Source organism: Schistocerca piceifrons, chromosome X (assembly GCF_021461385.2).
Source record: "Schistocerca piceifrons isolate TAMUIC-IGC-003096 chromosome X, iqSchPice1.1, whole genome shotgun sequence".
Taxonomy (NCBI): Eukaryota; Metazoa; Arthropoda; class Insecta; order Orthoptera; family Acrididae; genus Schistocerca; species Schistocerca piceifrons.
In genome coordinates this window covers 460,880,530-460,893,161 of record NC_060149.1, presented here as the reverse complement: position 1 = coordinate 460,893,161, position 12,632 = coordinate 460,880,530, and positions in this window count along the sequence as shown.

Sequence of the window (12,632 nt, the reverse complement as noted above, 5' to 3'; positions counted from 1 at the left end):
TTACTTTGGGGCCTAGCTTATTACTTTGTTCTCACGTTCAGTGTCAGAAAATTTTCTATTTTTAACCTTGATAGTGAAGAACGTTGACGGAGGCAGTTACGGTTCTCAATGGAAGAACTAACAATAGAAAAAGAAAGTGAAGTATGCTGTTCGTTAACTCAGGCACCCGGTAATCGTCAGTTACCTAGCAATAAAAAAAACGTTATTGCCCTCTGAGGTTAGTATTCATAAAATTTATTCATGTCACTGACTGACTTTTCATCTAATAATTGTTGTGGCGGTATTCGTGGTAGAATGAGGCACTTCAATCACAACTTTCTCAAATTCAACCACGTAAGTTACCGCCATAAGATACTCCTTAGAACTAGAATGATAACATCATCTCCCATGTACGAATGCAGTATACACTTGACCACTGTTTTCTAGCGACCTCTGACAGAAGATGGCTGTCAAACCCAAGTTTATTGATATCTTGACGCTTCTGAACTTCGGTACAGGACCTTCTAGTACATTACTCCTGTCCGTTTGTGTTATAATGGCATTTTCACTGTCAAACCATCTGTTCAAAACTACTTCACCTGTTGCTGTGTTTTGTGTGCTCCAAGACCTGTCTTGATTCACGAACGCTTGAACGAATTCTTTATATGTTTTGCATAGTGTTACTGACTCTTATTCCCTATGATTTTGCTGCTCGTTCTAACTTACTGGCCGCGAATTTGATTGTTTGTTGTTCGGTCATGTTTTCGGGAATGACGCCCTAAATCTGTCAGCTGAATGCTACCTGGTGTATAGTTCCCTTACAAGAGATATGATGGAATTTATACGCATCAGAGTGATTTGCAACGTCACTTGCATGAACATTACCTTTCTTTCTATCTTGTTCACACCAAATTTCTACATTTGTTTAACTTCATTTTCTATTTTACCTTGTGTCTCAGGAAGTACTTTTTCCTCTATTTCCCTCTATTTAACGTGAATAGCACTTGTGTAGCATTTACAAGAGGATTGTGCATGTGAAATATTATGGCTAAGCATTTCCTGGTCATTTTTGATTCTGTGTAAATTACTCATAGCTTTGCTTTGCTCTTGTCTTACATTACTAACGTCATTAATTGTTGTTTGTATTATCCCATTTTGATCTTGGAAATTCTTATCTGACTTTTTGATTTCATGGTCAACCTTTGGATATAATTCTGTTTTACAAACTTCCAACTTTTTACCCCATTCTTTTGTTTCATAATCTACTTTCTTAATACATCACTCAGTTTTAAATTCAATATTTGTAGCCTATTGTTCCAAGGCATCGAGTTTACCGTTAATTTCAGCTATTAATTTCTTTTAACCCTGTTGTGTACATAGTTCTTCGTAGTCAGCGTATACACAACTTTGCCACTAGAGTGTGCCCCGCTAAGCACAACAGCGCAGGCGCAGCGCTCGTCCGTCTCCGCACTACGAGATGGCGCTGCCTTAGAGACAGACCAAATTCTGCTCCCGCAGATCCACGTATTAATATGTAATGGAGGCAATGAGATTGCTGCTAACATAGAACCTTTTCTCCTAGCGGATCACACTCACGAAGTGATACCTGAATGCGTGAGGTATTATAACGAGTGTACAGACCTCCGATTAGTCAGTCTGCATTTGTCTGCACCAGTCTGTACCAGTCTGCATTGGTCTGCACTAGTCTGTACCAGTCTGCATTTGTCTGTACCAGTCTATAGTCAAGTTTCAGTCTGCGCCTAATAAGATTACCATATTCCTGTACATAGCCATGAAGGTAAATGAATAGACACTTTGTCAAGTATCAGAGATATGCTAGAATAAGATTAACATACCAAGGCCAAAGGAACTTCAGATTGTCAATTGTAAACAGCATCCAGATTCAAGTTACGTAATGTCTATGGTTTTTATTATTTTAATAAATGTGTGTGAAAATTAATCAAGTTCTGTTTAAAGTTGGTCACTGTCAATCTGCTACTCAAAGCGTGCAAGTGGCATTTCTATCGTCTGACCTAATGGCAGAAGATAAAAACGCCACGATAAGACCACGAGACATATTGCTGACACTCGCCTACTTCGTTAGAGCGACAAATCAAATAATCTGATGGTGTCTGTAGTGAAGGCCTTACAGTATGCGCACCACAAACCCCTTATCTATTTTGTTACTTAATTCCTTATCTATTTTCTCTATTTTATTTTGAGTGTTTCTTAATTCCTCCTTATTTTATCTTTCCTGTTATAAAATTAATTTTAGCATAGCCCTTATATTCTGATCATCATGAATTGCCAAAGTGTTAGCTGATGCTGTACTGTGTCTTCCTTCTTTTCCCCCACACATTTTACTAAAATGTTCCAATTACAAATCTTAGAAAACTATATTCAAGCGCCACACATGCACTGCTTTTCTTCCTTGGCGTATTGCAGCTGTATCTCGTAGCTGTCAGCTGTACCTTCGGTTGCAACTTCGCTGTCAGGGTGTGCTGCAGCTGGCACTTCTACCTCTCCGTGTGATATTAACTGCACCGGCCGCTGCTTACTGCCGCCGCACATGTTGTCTCTGGCAGCCTGGGGCTGCTCTGCACGCTGCACCGTCTCGTACCATGAGGAATATTGAGGTGATGGTTTATAACGTAATCCCATAGACCTCAAACCCAACGTGAACTTTTATTTTCGTTGCGTTTCAGCATTTCCTATTCCTGAATTACCGATACTCTTTTCATGTAACGGAAAATATGACTTTGTGGCATCAGATGTTATACTTCAACTAAGCTTCAAAAACCGTTCAGATACAGTTCAAAGTCTACTTATCACAGTTCACGTGTAGTTCTCTCGTCATTCACAGTACACCGGTATCACAGTCCTTACACAGTTCGCTGATCGGTTACAGTTCATAGTTCTCGCTAATAAAATCTAACATCATTCCAGAGCACTTGGACATCAAAGATTATTCCCTACCATGGATGCCATGTACAGGAAGTAGAAAAGAGACGAAGGGAATGAGGGAGTAGGATGTAGATGTGCCTATGATAAATCACTTTCCTCGAAAATTTCTCTCCTTCATAAATCCTCTGCGTTACCACAGATAAAGTGTCTCATTTGTACTAAGACTGCAGTACACGCGAGGTTCCTATTTGCTTCCACCACCCAGAGTGGAATACACAAGTTCTAATGAATGTTCACCATCCTGCAGTATTCTATAGTTATTGTCTCCTGCACAAAAAACAGAACGTAGGTCGTTAATATGTTAAAGGAAGTCTTAGCGAGAAACTGATATTACGTGAAAAAAGTCTCTTCGCAGTGACGTATGATGGGTAGCCGCGCGCGCCGTATACCGCAATGAATATACCGAAATGAAACTCAGTGAAATACAAGTTATTAATTTATTGAATATACATTTTTACTTACAAATTTTCACATTAAGTGTCCCCCCTGTTGTTGAATACACAATTCAGTTCGTCTAATCATGTTTCCAAACACAGCTGCCACATTTCTTCTGTAACAGAAGCAGTGAAAGTGGATATTGCAGTTTTCAATTAATCGATGGAGTTTGGATGGTTTTTACACACAGTTGCTTTCGCTGCACCCCAGAAGAAAAGTCAGTAGGTGTTAGGTCAGGCGATCGTGGAGGCCAAAGTCCCTGTTAAATTACGCGATCACCAAAAATATCAGCAAGCAGTGACATTGAAACGCGAGCTGTATGCGCGGTTGCACCATCTTGTTGAAAATAGCTGTTCAGTATTTCACTTAACACAAGTTCTCCTATGAATGGGTACAGAATATCAGTGCAGTATCGTTGTGCGTTTATTGTTTCGTTGAAAAATATGGGACCCACAAACCGACGTCTAGAAATTGCAAAAAAAAATGGTTCAAATGGCTCTGAGCACTATGGGACTTAACTTCTGAGGTCATCAGTCCCCTAGAACTTAGAATTACTTAAACCTAACTAACCTAAGGACATCGCACACATCCATGCCCGAGGCAGGATTCGCACCTGCGACCGTAGCGGTCACGCGGTTCTAGACTGTAGCGCCTAGAACCGCACGACCACTCCGACCGGCGCTAGAAATTCCAATCCTAACTCCTATTTTCACAGAATGAATTGGTTCGTCAGGAATACACAATGTATTTGCAGTACTCCACATACGAGAATTTTGCGATTTCATGCACTCGGATAAAAGAAACCATGCCTCATCACTGAAATACGTTTCAATAAAAATACCCCTTCCTTTTTGTTGAACGAAATTTTTGAACCATTGACAATAAAGCAGTCTCTTGCCATGATCAGTATTTTTCAGTTCTTGCACGCCTGTCACTTTGTATGGGAAAAGTTCTAATTTTTTCCTTACGGCTGTGTCGGCCGTTCCGACACTAACATCGATTTCCGGGACGAATTTTCTTACTGACTTGTTCGGACACATTGACAGTTTATCGGTAATATCCGAGTAGTTTATCCTCAGACAAAACACTAGGGCGACCACTTCTCGGTGCTTCTGTCACTGAACCCGTACTTCGAAATTTGTTAATTAAATCTCGCACAGTATCGCGATGTGGGATTGTGGTCTCCGGAAAAACTGAATTAAATGCATGACGAACTGAAACTGTGTATTTACCGCCAGCCTTGAACACTTGTTCGATTAAATCACACGTTCTTCAATGGTTAGCATTTTAACAGTGACAAAAACGAAACAAACGAACAAAGGAACTAAACCTAAACGTTCACGTCAACGAGTAACGACACACACCAACGATACTACTGACGCTGGCTGACATAAATTACGAGCAGAGGAATGTTGAGGGAGTCCACTTGAAGGGAAGTAACCCAGGCAAGCGAACAATCATACTGTACGCGCGGCTAACAATCATACGGCACTGCGGAGAGACTTTTTGAACACTCCGTACTAAGTCCATACAAGCAATGGATATGGTTCACTAATAGCTGATATTGGATTGCTCTCCTAGTGCCGGTCTAATACTGCACGGCCGAGGCTGGCAGGAGCGGCGCTTATATTCTCTTCTTGTAGAGGCCGTTCCTGTCGTGGCGCAGTCATATTCTGCTGGCTATTGGCTGACGTCGTCTCACACGCTTCTCTACTGTTGTGTTCTTCATCTTCGTGCCAGCGCTTGTTGATACGCCGGAATATCCGGAATGTCTAGTTTCCATCTAAGTGACTAGGCCGATGTGTGCTTATATCATAGCTCCAACGTTCACTGGACCTGACACCTGTTGCCTTTTTCTTGTGAGGTATCATCAAGGGTAGCTTGTCTGTTCCACCCTTAACAGATTCTCTGTCAGAGATCAGTGCTAGAATCTACCTCGTAACTGAGCGAGTCACGCCTTTCATGCTGCAGCGAGTGTGGCAAGAAATAGATTACACAGGGGATTTTTGCCGCACAACCAATGAAAATCACTTGGTTATATATATGGTAATACTCTGATGTATTTTGGTTTAAAATTGCTAAATTAATAAATCAGCACACATTTTAAAATTTTTATGTCCTTTCGATACATCATAAAATCTTCAGTCCATAATCAGTCAAATATCGTCAGTGTGCGTCTGCACCTGAAAATATCTTACAATCTAAGCAAAATGTTGGTGATGATTCAATTCTGCTCTGTGCAAGATTCTACCAGGTGGTTTCCTCTTACATTCCCTCCTCTGAGACCATCTTCCCCTACTATTTTCCTGTCTTGTCACTACTGTCAAGTTCCGGTCTCTCATTAAATATTAAATTTGGTCTCCCTTAACTATTTGAATAATTTCTTCCGTCTTATCGCACATTATTTAAATCTGTTCATCTGTGTTGGTGGCATGCGCGTAAACTTCTGTGACTGTTAATCGCAGTTTAGAGCTGGAGATGAATATTGTGGTACTACTACACTGATTGTTTCAATAGCTAACACTCACGGAGTGTTCAAAACATGTGATCTTAACCCTAGAACACTAAAGTGGGGCCGGCCGGAGTGGCCGAGCGGTTAAAGGCGCTACAGTCTGGAACCGCGAGACCGCTACGGTCGCAGGTTCGAATCCTGCCTCGGGCATGGATGTGTGTGATGTCCTTAGGTTAGTTAGGTTTAAGTAGTTCTAAGTTCTAGGGGACTGAAGACCTCAGATGTTAAGTCCCACAGTGCTCAGAGCCAGAGAGACTAAAGTGGGGGAAATGCTACATTGCTACTAAACCATCATAAACTGAACTACTCCAAATTTAATTCAAGTATTTCATAATTTACAGTAATGCATTAGTTAATTACAGTTATTAGATCTCAAGCGATATGTTAAATACCAAATTAAGTAAAAAAATGTTGTGTTTTATAACTAACTGCAATCTTAATTTTTACAAGGGTTTAGTGATATGGGGTTAATATATGAAATACTGAGGAATAAATGTCAGTCACTTTCAGCTATAAATTATGAGAGTCATAGGAAATTTTTGTTCTGGGGCGATCAATTTTCGCCGGCCGGAGTGGCCGTGCGGTTCTAGGCGCTACAGTCTGGAATCGAGCGACCGCTACGGTCGCAGGTTCGAATCCTGCCTCGGGCATGGATGTGTGTGATGTCCTTAGGTTAGTTAGGTTTAATTAGTTCTAAGTCACTGATGACCTCAGAAGTTAAGTCGCATAGTGCTCAGAGCCATTTGAACCATTTTGATCAATTTTCTAAATGTTCTCGACTTCATAATGAGTTAGGGAACAATCACGAACGATACTTCATCAAATTTGTTAATGGTGAAATAAGAAAACATGAGTAAGGAAATATTTGAAAGAATTTGTCGTAAAGAAAATAAAAGCTTGCTATGTCTTCACCCAACTTTGCCTTGCTTTCGTATAGGTTCATGGTAAAATCAGTCAAATGCATTATGTGTTTTAGTGGCTCTCCAGTCAAATAGCAATGGCGGTGCGTCATGTGCTGCCCTTAGCGCTTGCAGCTTTCACTGGGAACGCCAGTTCCTAGAGCAGCCGAGTCAACGCTAAAGCCGCCCGCCACTGCCTTTGCCACATGCCGCGCTGCCGCACTCTACTGAGAACGGGCACCGTCACGGTAACTGATAAGGCTGCCGGCGGCTGGCAGGGCGCGAACTTCAAGCAGCACACCGATATGCAAAGGCAGTATTGGAAGCAGGAAGAGGATCAGCTGCAATAGCTGCCCCGTCGTCATCTGTTCCTACACAAAATGGTATTACATTCCCAGTGGACAAATAGTGACATCTTTAAAATTCTTATGCACTGCAAGGACGTTTTCTTCTTTTGCGAACTAATTTCCCTTAAGTGCGTTGTACACTGTAGGTACTTCAACATAGTTCTCCTTCTTAAAGTCAATGCCACGTGTTAATTCCCAACACCGAACATTCGTTTTCTTTTTATAATACAGTCAGAGGTCAATAACCATGCTCAAGATTGGGGCAGCTGATACAAAACTGCCAACAAAGCGTCTAAATGAAGTCAGGATTGCAACGGACGTCTGTCCACCTGTCGCACAGTTCAGAGATCCATTGCGGCCTTATGGCGGTACGGAGAATTGCGTACATTCTGACACTTAGTGAATGATAGACTTACAGTACCGCTACGACCAACGTGAACAGAATCCGTATTGTGGTCAAGCTGCGCGCTTGTATATTCCCTTTACAATACCACTTTACACATTACGCTGCTGCAATAGGTTACAGATGAGAAGGTGTGTCTGGGTTTGTCTCGATTACCAACATCAACAAAGAGACCTCAGCTGACACTGCAAATTTATTGCGCGAAGGAATCAATTTTACGCAAGTGAACCATCTCCTTAAAAGAAAAGAAGTACACTGCTGAGTGAAAGATACGCCAATAGTTAACTTGTACGCCCCTTCCGGTTGTATCTTTGAACGCGAACGATCTTCGTTCTTTAAAAATGGGACAACGAAATTGCTTAACAATCTTGACGAGAATCTAATCACTTGCAGCGACTTCAGTTGCTTAGTAAACGCCAAGGACCAGTCACCGAATCTGAACATATGACAAACACTACAACATCTCGTTCAAGGTTTACAAATCATTGATACGCGGGAAAAGCTATTTGGTGAATGCAATGCGTAGTGTAAAGAGACAATCGGCCAGTCGCCGGCCAGTGTGGACGAGCGGTTCAAGGCGCTACAGTCTGGAACCGCGCAGGTTCGAATCCTGCCTAGGGCATGGGTGTGTGTGTGATGTCCTTAGGTTAGTTAGGTTTAAGTAGTTCTAAATTCTAGGGGACTGATGACCTTAGCAGTTAAGTCCCATAGTGCTCAGAGCTATTTGAACCAGTTTTTGAATCGGCCAGTCGCCTGGATAGGATTCATGTTTCTCCAATACTTAGCCCGCGGGCAATGAACTACTATTGCGGTATAGGGTACTGGAAACTAAACATCAGTCTATCAGAGACTTTGCACCTGACGACGATGATCACGAGTTTGGGACCAGGTTGTGCCATGCTAAGGCAGTATCACCCAATGGTGGATACATTGTGCCAAATGTCAGTAATTCTCTACTCATATTACATATGCTCAGCGGAAACGATTTTGGCGCAAAAAACTATAACATTATACTTTCAAAGACTGTGCGAGCTGTACCAAAGCGGTAATATCCATGGTGTTGATACGTACCGCAATAGTAAAACGTACAAGACAAAAATTATTGTATTTCGCGGAAAAGAAAGGGAAGGTAGCATTTTCTGATCTCGACTGACGGCAGTTGCAGAGGATCAAACAGCATCTATTTTTCACCTTCTGAGTTCAAAAAGCCACCGCTGTGCTTTGATAGCGGGGGTCATAGGTGAAGGAGGAAATAAGATCACTGTTCTATGCGATACAATATCTACAGTTCACTGCAACCTATACAGTAAGAAAGAAGTAAATATAACCCTTTGTGATAGTGTGCTCGAGAAAGTAAGCCGATGTACGTCTGAGGAACAGAATGAATTACTTGACCTACCGTTCACCACTGAAACTGCGTATATACTGTAGCTGAAAGGAAGTTTCTTTGGAAACAAGAGGATATCCAGCGTTATTCTTCTCAGATTTTGAGAAGGCTTTGACCAAATAAACCATGACTACGTAATCAAAATAATGGTCAATATGGGATTCAACAACCGATTCATCTCTCTAATTAAGAATGTCATCGACATTGCTTCATCACGAGTGATGATTAGCGTGGTCAGTCAGCACGGTAGGTTTGTTCACTTCCATATGCCAGTGCCGTAGAGCCACTGTTAGCATCATGGACGGAATGATGGGCATCACAATTCACTTCATGGTCACCTCCTGTACAGCATATGCCGATGATATAATTATGTGTTACATTATGTAGCGAACAAGATTTGCTAACGACGAGACTTTTTCTGCAGGAATTCACAGCTGTGACAGAAGCTAAGCTTAGTACCATGAAGACGACTTTCTTGGAGATTGGTAATAGTACTGGTGACACGAGCTGCATCGACTGCTGCGAGGAAAAGTACTGCCGCGAATCCTTAGGACCCTTCTTTGAGGCTGTGCCATATAGGATGTACACCCATAACTGGACAGACCAAGTCAACAAAATGAGAGCCACTCTCACTGAGACAAAAGCTCCTGAAGCTTAAAGTTTCGGTCGAAAGTAAAATCTGCAACATGGTACAGTTTCTGCCTATCACTGATAAAATGGTTCACAGTATCAAGAGCTCTGTGCTGGTTTGTGATGAATGGTCATATTTTCAAAATACTATTTCATACCCCAAGCCTGTCGTTAACAAAAGGAGTATTGAATCTCACGAACGTGCGGCAGCAGTGTAGGCTCTTCGGATCAACCGCGTAAGGAAGAGGTTTCACAGCCACCATCCACGTCTGACTACGACTTTAGAAAAAAAAAAAAAAATGGTAACAAGCGAATTTTGTACCTCCTGTCACTGCAAATCGTGTAGTAGAAATATAGCCGGATATGAAACGCAAAATGATTTGGAAGAACATCCGTAACGGTAGCGTACCTTCTCAAATCAGGTAGAATTAGTAACTCACTCTTAACGACAAAATAGCGACAAACGGAAAATTAAATAATACTCGTTTACGCCCCCTGCGGCGTGTGAGATATTTAGTCAGGTAGATAAACTCGTTTGTAGATTTACATGTGGCAATGCGTTCGCGATACTGTAGTTGTACGCCATAAAATAACTTAATAGATTGCATATCTCCCAGTTAGATCAGTTTAAAGGATCCTGTTCATGTCCAGAGACTGAGATACACACAAATGAAGAATAACGCAGGTAAAACGTTAACTGGGTACACTCTGAGTCACATGAAACGCACTGCAAGATTCGAGTATTACTATGCGTACCTTACACGTGGACTTTACAAAATACAGTGAAGAGCCAAAGAAACTCGACCACCAGCCTAATATCGTGTAGGGCTCCCGCGAGCAAGCAGAAGTGCCGCAACACGACGTGGCATGCACTCGAATAATGTCTCGAGTAGTGTTGGAGGGAAACGACACCAAGAATCTTGCAGGGCTGTCGATAAATACGTAAGAGTACGAGGAAGTGATGCTCTCTTCAGAACAGCACGTTGCAAGGCATCTCAGATATCCTCAGTAATGTTCTAGTCTGAGGAGTGTGGTGGCCACCGGAAGTGTTTAAACTCATAAGAGTGTTTCTGGAGCCACACTGTAGCAATTCTGGACGAGTGAGGTGTCGCGTTATCCGGCTGGAATTGCCCAAGTCCGTCGGAATGCACAATGCACATGAATGGATGCAGGTGATCAGACAGGAGGCTTAGGTACGAGTCACCTGTCAGTGTCGTATGTAGACGTATCAGGGGTCCCATATCACTCTAACTGCACACGCCTGACACCATTAAGGAGCTTGCACCATCTTCAACAGTCCTCTGCTGACATGCAGGGTCCATGGATTCGTGAGGCTGTCTGCATAGCCGGACAGGTCCATCCGCTCGATACAATTTGAAACGAAACTAGTCCGACCAGGCCTCGTGATGGCTGGGTGTTATGTGATGTCCTTAGGTTAGTTAGGTTTAAGTAGTTCTAAGTTCTAGGGGACTGATGACCGTAGATGTTAAGTCCCATAGTGCTCAGAGCCATTTAGTCCGACCAGGCACCGTATTCCCAGTCATCAACAGACCAGTATCGGTGTAGACGGTCCCTAGCGAGGTTTGCAGTAGTGAGATTGTCTCCATACCCGTATACGTCCATCCGCTCGATACAATTTGAAACGAGACTAGCCCCACCAGGCAACGTTTTTCCAGTCATCAGCAGACCAGTGTAGCCAGTGTAACCACGCTAATGCTTTTCGTGCTCGTCATATATGGCCTCACAAAGGGAAGGTGTGAGCACGTGTTGTTATTATGCAGCGTTACCTCCTAATACTTTGTAATTTCGCCATTCACGCTATATATACTTAAAGCGTTCGATTTAATATGAAATTCCTCATTTTTGAAGTTTTTCAGGTGAAAGGGTGCTGTTAACGCCTGTTTTATACAATTTCAGTGCAAGGATAGCAAAGCTAATGATATTAGTTTCCGCTCATGCACCATACGTCTTGCGTGATACTGAGGTGTATGATTTTCCATCACGATTTTAATTTCCCCAAAATACAAACCAATGAAACACTCTCTTTCATAGTTTGAAAGGAAAGCTTACTTCAGTGGAATAAAATCATTGGTACTCAACCTTCCCCCACACAAGACACGAAACAGTAAGGTATCAAACACTTTGCACTTCGAAACCGACTGCATTTAAGAACCGTCTTGACGAATAGAATTTCTCGACTATCATGAGAATACAGAAGTACGATGATGAGAATGGAAGCAAGAAGAAATACATTTCACTAATTGCTCTACGTCATGTAGTAACCAATGAATTTAAGGATTCAGAACAGAAGAGACTGAAAATTACGTTCATTAACACAGAAACTAAATTCTAAATGTCGGCGACATGCAATTCTGCGTCTTCATACGTGCAAATCTAGTGCGGTGGCACAGTGGTTCGCACACTGGACCCGCATTCGGAAGGAAGACGGTTCAGACCCGCGTCCCACCATCATAATTTAGTTTTTCTGTGATTCCTCTAAATCGCTTCAGGCATATTCCTAGATCGTTTCTTTGAAATGGCACAGCCGATATCCTTTCCATTTGCGATAGGACCGATGACCTGGCTGTTTGAGCCCCTCCCCCAAATCAACCAACCAGCCATATGTGCAACAGGATGATTCCGAGCGACAGCATTCCGACAGCGTGAGGACAAATGGCAAAGCCAACAGTGGAAGTGTCCATCATCTACCAGCCAAAAAAACCATACATGTTCACTCACGTTCTAGTAAGGCAAAGATGATCTCCTTCAACTGCAGGGGCGCTCTGCTCGTCGAGTTTCTTGAGCTTTTAACCACAACCGATGCGCAGCGCGATGAGGACACTTCTTAGAAACGGTGAAGCAGCATAATGGCAAAACGCCCAGGAATGCTGTCACACGGAATCATTTTGTTCTACGGTAACGTCCGCTCCCACACTGCCAATCGGGCAAAGGTTACACCTGAGCGATTTGGTTCGGAAAAAAACAGCCCGTACAGTTCTGATCTTTCTATGTGTGATTTTCACATCTTTTGCAGCATGAAGGTAGCCATGGGTGGACATCGATTTCAGGCGGACGG